Here is a 14,609-nt window from a genome sequence, read left to right on the forward strand (position 1 = left end):
AATAATTAAAGTGAATAATTTACAATTCGTGGAACGTGGTAAAAAGTCACACTAGATTTATAAATATATACTAATATATAAATCTATAATGGTTTTTACGGATGTTCCGTTATAACTACTGAACCATGTATCCGATTGACTTGAAACTTGGTATCCATGTAGAAAATACATGTACTTAATGGATTGGCTAATATTTATATGAGTGTTGGACTCCCTACACCAGTTGCGGGGTCGTTAATGATGAGAATCTTTGCGGGGGTGAGAAAAAATAATGTTAATTTTAAATGCCCAGCGAAGCGGACGGGTACAGGTAGTCTTCTAATAAATTTATTTGTATCATAAACATATTTTATGCATGTAGTTTGAAAGCTAGAAAAATACAAGAACACGTTTAAATAGCGGCCAGGAAATTAGAGCGTAGTCATAAAATTATTCTTTTGTGATCGGATGCGGATGCAGATTGAAAATTTTAATTAATTTAAAAGGTTAATCGGAAATTATTCTTAAAGTCGATATTGAAATTGACTAACTGAAATATACTATATACACATATATGTCCTATGCGTTTCTATCAAATCGATTTGAAACTTTGTATAATTGTTCCCCTCATGGTTGAGCCTTTCTCGCCCACCTGTCCTGATAAAACTGAAAAGGTATCCGGGCCACCAGTAATCCTTCATAATCTTTCATAAAAAATAAAGATTTTTGGCCATTTAAAATTTCATCAAGTCTATACAATCATTAGTATTTTTAAAGTGCTAATAGTACTATATATGTACGTATATGTATAAGTACTATATATGTAGGTATATGTATAAGTACTATATACGTACGTATATGTATAAGCACTATATATGTGCGTGTATTTGTATGTTAATAGCTCTTAGAAATTTTACGAGGAGTCTAAACAGAGAAGCAAACAATTTCACTTGGCTAGCGTTGTTTTTATGTATTGTACAAATTTGTAGAGTCGACGCGCGGCTCCTTTGATCAGCCGACGGAGCGATAATTACTAAATTAATGGCCTGATACAAAGAACTTTTTATCACAATTAAGAGAGCGTTATCGATCGACCCAGTTGCGCTCTCGACAACGCGCGATGCACTCGTTCACAGCCCCCCGACCTTGGGCTCCGACGAAACTGTTCGTACTTAGATTTAGCGTGAAACGAATTAGCCAGCGGGGTCGCTACGCAAAAATAACATTGTACAAAACTCTTGAATACATTTTATAATTCGCTTTATAGCAACCTTGATTTCGTTTTACGGAATCAGACAATGGAATCAACGAGAGCACACAGATATTACCTAGGAGCGAACATCTAAACAGAACGCAAGGCTAATGGATCGCAGGACATTACAGGCGTCCGTGCGGCGCGCATTCTTACTGCGACCTGTGACCTGATTACGGACGAGTCGTCTCGGAAAATCACATCTAATAAGAAACGTTGCGAACATATTTAACGTCTGGATGTCGAACGTTTCAAAATATCGCATTTTTTTTATTGCTTAGATGGGTGGACGAGCTCACAGCCTGGTTGTTAAGTGGTTACTGGAGCCCATAGATATCTAAAACGTAAATGGGCCACCCACCTTGAGATATAAGTTCTAAGGTCTCAGAATAGTTACAACGGCTGCCCCACCCTTCAAGCCGAAACGCAATACTGCTTCACGGCAGAAATAGGCAAGGTGGTGGTACCCGAGCGGACTCACAAGAGGTTCTAGCACCACCATTCTCACTTGTGAATAAATTATGATGGAGTTAACAAAAGTCACGTCTAGCAGATGTTAAGCCGATTAAAACAATAAATCATTTGTTTTTTTTAGTATGAATTCGGAGGCAATTTTATTTTTGATACGAGAAGTATTTCCTATGTGAATGTCCACGTCACAACTTGATTTATGAACATAAATAATTGTAATACGACGCAGAGAAGATATTTAGAACTGTCATATTACGGGTACAAGTTTTTACACATTTCGCATTGATTTATAAAATAAACAGCGCGACCTAAATTTGAGAGTTGTTCGACCTAATTTCGAAATAATCCGTCAGCTATTGAGAGAGTAAAATTGATTTTATTGTGAACGCTTTAACTGTATACATATTCGGTTGAAATAAATAATGTACAATGTTTTTTGTTTTTAAGTTATGTTTAAAACTAACCTCATGTTACTTGCAAGTTAGATTCCCTATAAGCTTTTTTTTTTCATTGCTTATATGGGTGGACGAGATCACAGCCCACCTGGTTGTTAAATGGTTACTGGAGCCCATAGACATTTACAACGTAAATGCGCCACCCACCTTGAGATATAAGTTCTAAAGTCTCATTATAGTTACAACGGCTACCCCACCCTACAAACCGAAACGCATTACTGCTTTACGGCAGAAGTAGGCGGGGTGGTGGTACCTACCCGTGCGGACTCACATGAGGTCCTGCCACCAGTAAAAAACAGTAAAAAAGCTGGAACAGAACTGTAAGTTATTACTCGTATCTTATCGCTTGGTCGTTATTAAGCCCTCAAAGATTATTTTTATCTCAGGGAAATTTGCATTTGCGAATGGCCGCTCCGAACGTCTTCACATGACCCGCTTTGTGCTCTCAAATATTGGTTCGGCGCAAACAATCTTATCCAAGCGTCCGTTTGCGTCTCAGACGCAATTGCAACACTGGCTATTTATTAGTTAGCTTTTTGATGAATTAAGGTCAGATCTGAAACTTTTATAGCGATCGTTTATTAATTACGACTAGTAATATGATATTTGATTAGGTTTTTGTGCGAGTCCTCGCAGGAATTGTTCAATGTCCGATTGTTGGAGGAAGTGTGTCATTATTACCATCACTTCTCGAGGGACACTTTTTTGCCAATTCCCCTTGTCGTGCCTAAAATAAACTGAGCCTTTATTAGCACCGAAGAACTAACGAACCCACGGTCCACCTCATTTCAAACGTTCACCGTAGCTTGAAACCGTAAGTCAAAGGCGCCTCGCCTATCATTGTCTGGTTAGTTACTGTTTATTTATTTATTTAAACATTATTGTACATAAAGTATCAAGGAACACGAATTATTTTTTTTATGTCTTTTTTTGATATTTTACATTCGTTTTTCCTTCCCACGTATTAATTAATTCTTTGTTTTCATCGCGCATCCAAAACAATGTATCCTTTTTGGGTGATTTAATAAATGTATTTCTTTTTAGTATTTTTTAAGGTTTCCGTCAGTCGTAGACATAATTAAAGTGCCTTCTACGGTTTAATCTTCCGTTTTTATTGTCATCATACTTAATTATTTTCGTCGGAATGACAGCGAAATCTTTAAAGTATTCGAAATGTCCGAAATAATAGTATTATGACGATAAAAACTCGAGATGAAACCGTAAGAGTATTGTAGTTTTAATTAAGTCTTTCGTCTTTTATATTTCTTTTGAATTTAGTGAATATAGGTTATATAGCAAAATCGGCGTCATATATCTTTCTATGCAAATGAATAGTTTAAGAGATTTTTTTAATAGTGTAATAGCCTCTATTTTTGGGTCAGGAGGCGGAAATTTCACACTTCCACCTACACGTCAGAAGGGTACCTAGGGTATGTTGGAGCTATACCAATTAAAACCCAAATTTCAGATGAGTTAGAACCATTTTGATTTCATAAAATCGGACGCGGATTTCACGGACGCGATACGCCGAAAACATATACACGACGTGACAAGTAGCGTGAATTACGCTCAGACCCCGAAAACTGGTAATAGGGTGCATTGTTATCCAGAAAAGATAGTTATCACCTGGCCTAATTCTGCCGTGAAGCAGTCCCAACTTCAAGCTTAAAGGGTGACACTGAATCTTCGACCTGACTTTTCGAGGTGGATGATGGCATTCATGCTGTGATTTTGATTAGTTTTTATTAGAAGATGTCATTCCTTGACAATAAAAGTTTCGGGAATATGTACTAAAGATAAATTTCCTTAGAAAAATTTGTACTTGGAATTCAAACACCGGCACAGTCGCATCGCTTGATACGAATGTATCGAGCATGTTTTAATTTTAAATTACAATAATTTACATTTATTAAAATACATTTGACATGTTCATTGCGTTTATTATAATTTGTTTAAATTTTTTTTTGTCTATTAAAAGAAGTCTCACATATTTAAAGATATAATTAAATTATCACAATGTTCAATGTCATTTAAATCAAATGGAATCTGTCAAATATTAAATTATTCTTGCCAATGTTAGATTTAATCTACAATGCTTTCGGTTGGTTTTAAATCACGTTTTGATGTGATTTAAAAACCAATCAATTTGTATAACGGCCGTGGCCAGTTTTCAAATCATCGGTAACCAGTCAATTTAACTATTGTGAAAACACATAAAATGTATATTTTATCACGCTCACACGTATTATAATCCCACAAGCTTAATGTAGCCTATTTCTAAAGAAGACAAGCATTTCAGTTTGAAAGTTAGAACAGTTATTACAATAATAAATATAATAATTGATGCATTTACCGAATCTCAAAGTTTTCGTATTTCTATTAAATAGCACTGGATGATTGAACAAGTTCAAGGAATAATAGAAGTTAAATGGTTACCGAAGCAAACCCATAAAAACCCAAAACTCATAATAGGCCTAGTTACTAAGCCGAGTGACAGCATTCACGGTTTTGTACCCACGTCCTCTGAAAACGTCTTAGCACTAAGTATACTGTAAGCAATTAATATCACAAAGATCAAGTTTCCTATTGTACATAATTATCTAGGATCATCATTCTTAATAACCTACGCGTAAGAAATATTATTTTTTGAGTGATTTGTTTTCTATAGATAAATGTACAACCTTGACCAACCTTAAGTGGGTGTGTCGGTGGGATCTCTATAATAGATCCAACGTATTCTAAGCGATACATTACCATTTCTATAAAACGACTATCGTTCGGAGGTAATTTACGATGAAAAAAAATTTTTTTTTTTTTTGTTGCTTATTAGTGTAGACGAGCTCACAGCCCACGTGATGTTAAGTGGTTACTGGAGCCCATGGACATCTACAACGTAAATGCGCCACCCACCTTGAAATATAAGTTCTAAGATCTCAGTATAGTTACAACGGCTGCCCCACCCTTCAAACCGAAACGCATTACTGCTTCACGGCAGAAATAGGCGGGGTGGTGGTACCTGCCCGCGCGGACTCACAAGAGGTCCTACCACCCTCGTCTACAGAAACGTTAATTTAAAAAACGCGCGCGCTATCGAATGGTGATAGCCTCGTGTTATTCGTAAATCGCTATCTATTCTTATCTCAATGAAGCCTCGGTATTTACGTTTGTCCTCTTAAAACTACTCCAACTGATCGAGCACTTGAAAATTAATGAATACACAACGAATGTAAACAAAACTGCGGTTTATTCATTCTCGTGTCGCAACGGAGTCCCAAATGTATCTGCCTTGTTGACCTCTCATCAAGGACACCATAAAAATTAAAACAACTCTATATTTATGTAAAGTCCGCAAAACAAATGCATTAATTTACTTAATTCTCCAAACGCATGACTTCCGCCCTTTTGTGCTGTAGGAAGTGATTAGCTGGCGTTACAATAAAAAAACTTAAGTAACAAATGTTTGAGTGTTTTGTTCTCACGACGCGCTAACACCTACCCAATATATATGTGTGAAGGTAGAATGTTCATACGTTGCAATTGTTATGTTTCCTAGTTGTCCGAAATCCGCAAGAGACACGATATGGAATATGTACGCGCCCACGCACGTGTATTAAGTACGATATACAATTTTCAAGTCCTAAATTCAACCAATTTGTTTATGTATTTTTCAATCAACAACAGTTAAAAAATGAAGGTTCAGCTTACATCGGCATCCGTACGTACACGTGCCTATGTGTGCGAACGTGCGCGTGTTGAAGTGTTAAAACCAAACGTAACTAATTAACGTCGATTCAAATGTGTGGAGGCCGCTCCGATGTGTGCTTGCTACTTGAAGTTTCTTATCACGGATGTGTGCTCGCAGCGTTAAGTACAATATCGTATTCAACAAGTGACTGAGAGACTACTTAGAAATATGTATATCTTTGAAATTATACTCAACAGAATACTGTTTTATTTACGGATGTTGCATTGTCCTTGTCGGTGGCCGATTTTAATTTGATGGCGCCCTAAGGCTCTAAATATACCTTAGCTATCCCGAAATGCTGTCCCGAAAGTCATAAGTAATCTGAAACAAACTGACGAAGTTTGCTGTGAAATTCGGACTTTTGCACATTTTAACGCAAATAAAATAAGAAAGAAAACAAATATTTTGTAATCAGGTTCAAGGGTAATAAAATCAAAGCCTTTTTTGCTTATCCTTTTTAAACATGGACAACCATCACATATTGCTATCGTCCCTAATTTTTACGGCCGTTTTCGTTCCTTACAGACGATCATAGGGCTCACTAATGCTACGCGGCTATTGAAACCCAATGAAATACCTTCAGTTGTAAGAAAGATTTTTCTTTGCTCCAACGGCGTTCCATTGCGGCGCAGTAAAAGAGAAGCAAGCTCGCAACGTCGTAGGAACTAGTCATCTTTCATTCTTTAGTTAGAAAGATCATATAAATTCTGACGTCACAGCTCCTGATTAAAAGCCTGACAAACTATCATTGAAATCTCCTGACCAAAACGAACGAATAGATCAAGGATTATCTAGTAGTGCTTAAGGGTTTAGCTATAATATTAAAACAGCTGTTTCATATAAATGGCCTCTGTTATGAACGAGGACGCTTAGTGCACTGTTGAAACGATTATTTTCGTTGGCCGCGGGCTGGTACAAAAACGTTTGTTGTAGTGTAGGCGGCTGCCCATTCACGAGTGACCAGTTTTGTAATATTATGTACACTGTGTACACATACAGCTACGACATTTGTAAACATCGTTGAGTCTTACAATGCTAAATATATACATACATGCGATTTTATTGCACAACAGGTTGAAATATAAAACGGCATGCCGTAGATAATATTTTGTCCTAATAAATTTTTTTCGTGTAAAAAAAAGTCTCATAAAGAGTGGTAGGTACCACCACCCTGTCTATTTCTGCCGTGAAGCAGTAACGCGTTTCGGTTTGAAGGGCGGGGCAGCCGTTGTAACTATACTTGAAACCTTAGAACTTATATCTCAAGGTGGGTGGTACCTTTACGTCGTAGATGTCTACGGGCTCCAGTAACCACTTAACACCAGGTGGGCTGTGAGGTCGTCCACCTATCTAAGCAATAAAAAAAAGTCTCAGCGAAGTTCTCTCTAGGAGGAGCTCTAGGAACAGTATTAGTTTTCGCAAGAAATAATAAAAACTCACTAAGAAGGAAATAATTGTTGAAAAATATACGATGGTGCGTTTTAGAAAATAATTCCAGGAACATAAATCCTCTCGGAATACCTCACATAGCATTTGCATATGTGCTTATTTATTCAGCATGTGTTTAGTCTAATTAGCAACGGTGCCATATGTAATTCTTTTGTACTCGTAGAGCGAACCTTAGTTGCCACATTTAAATACCAGAATATGCATTCAAATAATTATTAGAAACAAAAGGTACAACAATATTATCCCACGTATTTTCCGAAAACGGTTATCAAAAATGTATACGACTGTTCTTAGAAGGGATTAATTTTTTAAATATTTTTCTGAGACGATTTCTTTGTAGCCCAAACAACTTGATGGAAAACACTAATAAAAAGTCGTTAAATTTCCCGTAATTGGAAAGTGACATTTTTAAAAGTATTTTACACCTCAAAAACTGGAAAGGAAAAGACGTTTGACAATAGGGGTTATTTAAGTTAGGATTATGTATAGCTAATCTCAAAAAAAGTACTTTTAGTTTACACAATTGATATTTATATAATTTACTATATAATTTCATTGTTACATTATTATATAAAAAGTAATATATTGATGCGGAAGGAAACATGTAATAGATTTTATGTTGCATAGATTGGTGAACTAGCTCATACCTGATGTAAAATGGTTGACCACTTTGAGTAATTATTTAATTGTAAGTAATTTTGATCAGTTATCACTAGATTTTATTATTATTATTTTTTTAACTCGCGGATAACGTAACGTGTAGGTTCCCCGCTTTAAAACATAAGATTGGATTCTTAATTGAATTGTTTAATCCCACCGATTAATCTGGGACGCGTAGCCGCTTCGTGGCAGTAATAAGGCAGAATGGTGGCAGCTGCCCGTGCGGGCTTGCAGTAGCCATACTACTTTTTTTTCCCTACCTATGCTGATAGCCTTGAGAGGCTATTTCAGCTTCTCCTTGACGTGTAAGTGAGCTCACGGGGCTCAAACCGGGAGTGTTGCTAACATTGGCCCTAGCAAGAGCAGTGCTTCGTAGAATCTACCACCGGATCGGTGCGATCGAAACAAGGAACAATCAACACGTAAATCTCACGGCTAAAGGTTTGTGATCTAAAGGTAGATCCGGGCTCATGCTGTAAAATTGGAAGAATAAAGACAAGATTTTTTTTTTTAAAACAGTGCTTTTCTAAAAAGTGATTTTCTTGTTACCGGGCAACAAAAACCTTTAAATAAAATAAATACGTCGCTCTGATATCGGAGGGCAGCAGGTCACACGTAACAAACAAACGCTAACCCGTCACGTGCTCTGAGATTGTATGTAAATATGCACATATTTTATGCATTAATAACAATAATTGCTTGCAACCCTACACATGAGATATTTCATAAATTTTCAGTTCATCTAACAAACTTGTAACCTGGAAAGCCTTCCGATGAAAAGCGTTTATGAGATCATTTATATCAAATTTAATTAATTTAATTTTTATCAAAATGAATTTAATGACTTACAAGAAAATAAAGTCAAATAACACGATTTAGTATGTTTAGTTCATGTATAACTGCTGTAGTTTCATTAAAGAATGAAATCTTGTATTACTGAAATAAAATCTGAAATGAATGAAAAGTTAACTTTTTTACAATTTCCTTGCAAATTTCACATTATGTAACTCTCTTTCTCTCTCTCTATGTAACATTTGACCTAAATGGATACTTCTCTATGGATACCGAAACAAACGATACGCATCTAAACAGTTCTGTGAAACTGATTGTCACTAAAACGTATTTGCAATTAATAGCTAATGAAAAATATCTGGTCACACTCATTTTTAACTAGCCATCGCAAGTAATTTAAGTATTCAAAAATATATTTTTTAATTAAACTTAAACAAAAGCGCTTTTTTATTGCCATCTAGATTCGGCACCGGATGCAAAGTGGTTACCATCGTTCAGAAACATCGGCAGTGCCAGGGCTGAAGCCCAGCCGCTGTCTAAGCCCACCTTGATATTGCCATGCACTTTGCCTATTAACACCTAAATAATAATGTATCCATTAATTAAGGAGAGCATAGAAAACAAGAGACAAATAACTATTGAATCGTGAAAAATTAACAAAAAAACTGTTGTAGATAAAATAAAATCTGCTAATTAAAATGTTAATATTCGATTTTTTTCCTATCCGTACAATACAATTGGAACAATAGATTAAAAACATTTCATATTTGTTGTATTGTTAGTGACATACAATTGTATTTTAAATAAACTGCGTTCTTCAATTGCTTTATTTTGCCGACGGTACTTGGCGGGCGCCGTTCGTCGCTCAACGCCATTTAATGGCACATTCTTTGGTTATTTAAGCACATTAACGCCTAAGCATGAATCCTGCTAACTTTTTAGATTTCTTCCATCTTCGTCTACCAGAAATATGCTTAAATTTTTAATTTTCGTTTACTTTGTGAACACACTCACACAAATCTATTTATTATTATTTATTTTGTATAATTGATCCGCAAAATATTTATGTAAAAAACATTAGAATTATAAATTTAATTTAGTTAAATCAAAAGGAAATTAATTTACAATAATCTTTGCACAAATCGAAATACATCTTAAACAGTACATATTTTTAAGAATCTCACAAGTGTTACAGAAAAAATAAAGTAAAATAGCTGCAATAGTTTGACTGGTTTATTTAAAACAGTCCTAACTACACTAAAAAAACAAAGTAATAAACATCTTTACTGTCCAAAGCATAGAATCGTTTTGTTTTAATCAAATCAGGTTTTAAGATTGTTTCAAATCCTCATAAGCGCATAAATTTACAAAATGTCTAGATCTACCATTTTATATCTCAAAATGCGAGGAATGTCAACTGACAGACCGTTATCAGTAACACTGGCATTATCTAAGATTACTTGTAAGTCCATAACCAAATAATAATAATAATAAAAATGCAATTAAAAGTCAGTTCTTGAATATTGTTCTGTAGCTGCATCAATGTTTTTTTTATGAAGAGTTATGTAATGTAATAAAAGGCGATCTTCTATTAAAATTCCGAAATCTCAAAGGAAACACGTATGTGTGTTTCAGAATGTAAACACACATATTATGTTATCGTATAGCAATCATGTGAGTAGAAAAATAAAATCGACTGAATTTTCATGGCACCCGATAATTGTGTTAACAATAAATTTAAGAAGCATGCTAAATCGTTTGATAGCAAACAATTATTATACAAGCCTTACGGGTTAAAAGCTAGTAAGCCAAGGTCAAAAGAACGAGTCGTACCTTAGCACGTGCTAAGCGCGGGGCTGACCGGAGACGCCGTGGCTGGACTCCAGGCCGCCTCCTTGTGGAAGACTCGGTCGAGCACCTCCCGAAAAAACCTTAATTTCACACAGATCAAGATAATCGCGAATCGTATCGCGTCCACACAACCCGGCACTTCCACTTCCAGCCGGCCGATCAAAACATTGCTCTCACGGACCTTTTCGACACACAAACTCGATTTGCAAAATTTATTCATCGCATCCGTCGAAAACACCGAATTTTTATGAGCCGCGCTGAAACTTCTCTATGGTACGCGATGTACGTTAGCCGACTGACGGTTTTCGGTATGTCTGTCACTTGTGACGATTGGTGAGTAGTGAGGAAAACACCAGATATGCTGATGCAGCTCGGAAGCCGTCAGGGAAATCGGTACCGCGCGATATAAACGAGTCGGATGCGTGCGCTTGCCGGCCACACCGCCGCGCTGTAAACAGAGTGCGCGCCTCGACAACACACGCACACGTCGATACCGCGTGTACCACACGCACACATGCGCAGGAACTTCTTTGCGCACACTCGGACCAGGAGTATAAATAGCTATCACGTCACCGACAGCCAATCGCGTGCGAGCTATATCACGTTATAACGAACCGCGATCAGTTGAGCCTCATTGATAGATTGGCTACCGCGAGGCGTTTCAATTTGCGATTAACTGAAAGTTTTTGATAAAACTTAACTGATATGGAATCTTAACAGATGGCAACATCGTTGTAATCCTTAGTGTAATTGCAGCTACAAGTGTTTGCAATAACTAGGCGCTTAACTGAGTTGACAGCTTTAACTAATAGTAATATTCTATGTCATAGAAATTGACTTTGGCGCGAATTGTAATCAACAACATTGTTGATGAGAAACATTATCATTAAAACATCGGCAGGAATAATAACGATAATTGTTATTAATGTTGCACAAAATTATTTAACGTTTGACTCTACAATAAGAGAGTTCATGGAATATTCTAGAGTTACTAGTTGTAGACAAGAGCTTAAATTTTTCCCATTTATGTCAAAAAGTCATCAAAACTAAATACATCTAGAAATATATATTTATGGCGCATCTAATCAAGCCACACATAAAAGTAGAAATAGCTCTTTGCCCATGAATAAAATTTAGGAGTTGACCATAACGTTTCATTGAATATACGAACGGTCATTTCAAAGTGAAAACGACTCTATGTGTGAAAACTAAAGCACATATTTCTACGTAATTATTCAATGTATTCATTCGAATAAAAGTTATGTAAGAGTGTAACGAATAGATTGAATAGATTACAGTTGCTGTGTGCAAGTGAATTAATTAAAGATTATTATTATCTTGGACTCTACATTTGGGATTGATAGAGCAATGTTTTTTACAAGTACGCTTTCGATGTCTTGAAGTGACAATTTTAGATTTATTTCTGCACGATAGCGCGACTAATAGTATGAAAAATTGCTTAATACGTGCGCAATGAGCTCTACACGCTAATCTATATATTAATACGTGAAGCAAAAAATTTGTAACCCTTTTTACGAAAATTGCGTGGACGGAGGATTATGAAACTTCCCACACTTATAGAGAATATAGAGAAGGAGTGCTGAATGATAATAGTTTTTTAAATTATGCATAAAAAATACATTAAATAAATAAATAAAACATTACAAACACGACCATGTATTTGACACACACACGTGTGCATACTATTGTTTATTGTCAAACTTTTCTCATTACTTATAGTCTGTGGTCAAATTGAGAATAGATTAAATATTATTTGTCTTTATAAATATTTGTCTAAAGTGTATTTTTGGCGAAGTCTATGATTATAGAAGTCTTTGAAAATAGAATCATAATAGTGTACAAACCTATAACTTTAATTAATTATAGTCCAATTTCGACTACCGGGGGACCACTAGTAAAATTAAAAAGCCCCAAGTAGACTTCTAATGTCCTTGATGTGACTTGTTAAGTTGCCTGTCTTTACAAGCATCTATCTAAATATTCATACATTTTTGCTTGTGGCCTTGCGATATCATGTGTGCTGGTATGATTACGAGTTCGAGATTAAGCACATATGTATATCTATTTCAGATTTACAGAATGCATTACGTGAAAAATGTTTATTAATACTTTTTTTTTATATAAAGATCCTGGCTTTACTGGGACGAATGGATGAACTGGTTGAGCACCAGAAGGGAAATGTTTTCTAATAACTGCCCGAGCTCTCCTCTCAGAGGCGATATAACATCCTAAGGGTCCTGTTTCGTGAATGCTGGATCGGAATTTCGACCCAGATGATCTGGCGAGAAACTCAGTAGGCTTATGTTACGGACTAAGGTACGGACGAATAATATTAACAGTCTTTCTTTCTGCTCTTCTCTATTTATCCAGTGTAGTTAAATGAGCTCATGGTCCTCTTGACATTAAATATTTACCGTTGCTCTTGAACATAGCAAATCGAATGCAGTCACTTAAGACATGAAATCGAAGTTCAATACTTCGCGACAGAAACATGGCGGTATGTATCCGTGCTCTACTACTAATCACACCTCTTAGAAAACTAACATTATTACTTGCATCATTGAGTCTAAGCTGCATTTGCAATTGTCACTTGTCGGCTATAGTTTTTTTTTTAATTTATTGCTTTAGTGAGTGGACGAGCTCACAGCCCACCTCGTGTGGAGTAGTTGCTGGAGCCCATAGACATCTACAACGTAAATGCGCCACCCACCTTGAGATATAAGTTCTAAGGTCTCAGTATAGTTACAACGGCTGCCCCACCCTTCAAACTGAAACGCATTACTGCTTCACGGCAGAAATAGGCAGGGTGGTGGTACCTACCCTTGGGGACTCACAAGGAGTCCTACCACCAGTCATTATGCAAATTATAATTTTGCTGGTTTGATTTTTATTACACGATTCTTTCACCGTGGAAGTCAATCGTGAACATAATTTATGAAGTACGTATTTCATTAGAAAAATTTGTACCCGCTTGCGAGATTCGAACACCGTTGCATCGCTCGATACGAATGCACCGGACGTCTTATCTTTTAGACCACGACGACTTAATAAAAATTAATCAAAATTAATAAAATCCAATAAAAATTATAATCAACACAGCTTAGCGTAGCAAATTACGAAAATTAATTAAAATAATAAAACAGTTTTGATTTGTTAGACAATTGCTATTAAATAATTTCAAATTAATACACTTGCATTCAACTCAACGTGACAAATGCCATGTACATTCAAGTCAATCAATCTTATCAATGTCTTACGCTTACCAAAATATTTTACGAGTTTAGTTTATCACTGTCCTTCAACATCGAATCCGTACTCAGTACGCACCTACAACATACATTAAATTTATATATGCTATTTAAAATTAAAGGTATATTTTAGCGTTTATGAGTATAGCAGCTGTCGAACCAAACGGTACTAAACGGTTACCAGACGATACACGATCTCTATCAAAATGAAAGAACGATTCTTTTCGTCATTCTGTACCACCGAAGGTTTCTCAGTCTTTAATACAACAATAAGTATATATCAAATGAGAGAGTTGAACAACTGGGTTATCGTTCTTAACTGAATGAAATGATCATTAATAATTTATATTGCTGTCTTCTGCGAATGGTGTGATTCCCACATCTCATGTTTGATCGCCATGTCTAATTATTAGAGACTCATATTTTAAATTAATCATTGTTAATACTAACTTGAATTGTAATCATCCTCATCAGATAGTCCGCATTATCCCAAACTAATGTTTCAAAAATGCTAACGGTAGGATATGCTGTCGGCTTTCGTCGGCCGCATTGGTTGGAATCATGATGATGATGACGACCTTGCGCCTATTATATGTGTGTATAACATTCACTACCACCTTAGCTTCAGTGTAAAGTAAATCAGCTCTCTGATGTTCCAAAGTATTTTGCTCTAATCTGCAACTTCA

At 36.0% G+C, this 14,609-nt stretch overlaps 1 protein-coding gene across 2 annotated transcripts in view; it reads right to left on the reverse strand.

The window, feature by feature from the left end:
* Window positions 1–11,461, reverse strand: part of LOC101740596 (activating transcription factor 3) — a 67,851-nt gene extending 56,390 nt beyond the window's left edge. The window contains exon 1 of one of the 2 annotated variants that reach the window (XM_004928243.5): window positions 10,637–11,461. The gene's annotated coding sequence lies outside the window, so the exon portion shown is untranslated. The remainder of the gene's footprint in view (window positions 1–10,636) is intronic. The other variant, XM_012692148.4, reaches the window with a different exon arrangement.
* Window positions 11,462–14,609: the final 3,148 nt, after the last annotated feature.

Source organism: Bombyx mori, chromosome 18 (assembly GCF_030269925.1).
Source record: "Bombyx mori chromosome 18, ASM3026992v2".
Classification (NCBI taxonomy): domain Eukaryota; kingdom Metazoa; phylum Arthropoda; class Insecta; order Lepidoptera; family Bombycidae; genus Bombyx; species Bombyx mori.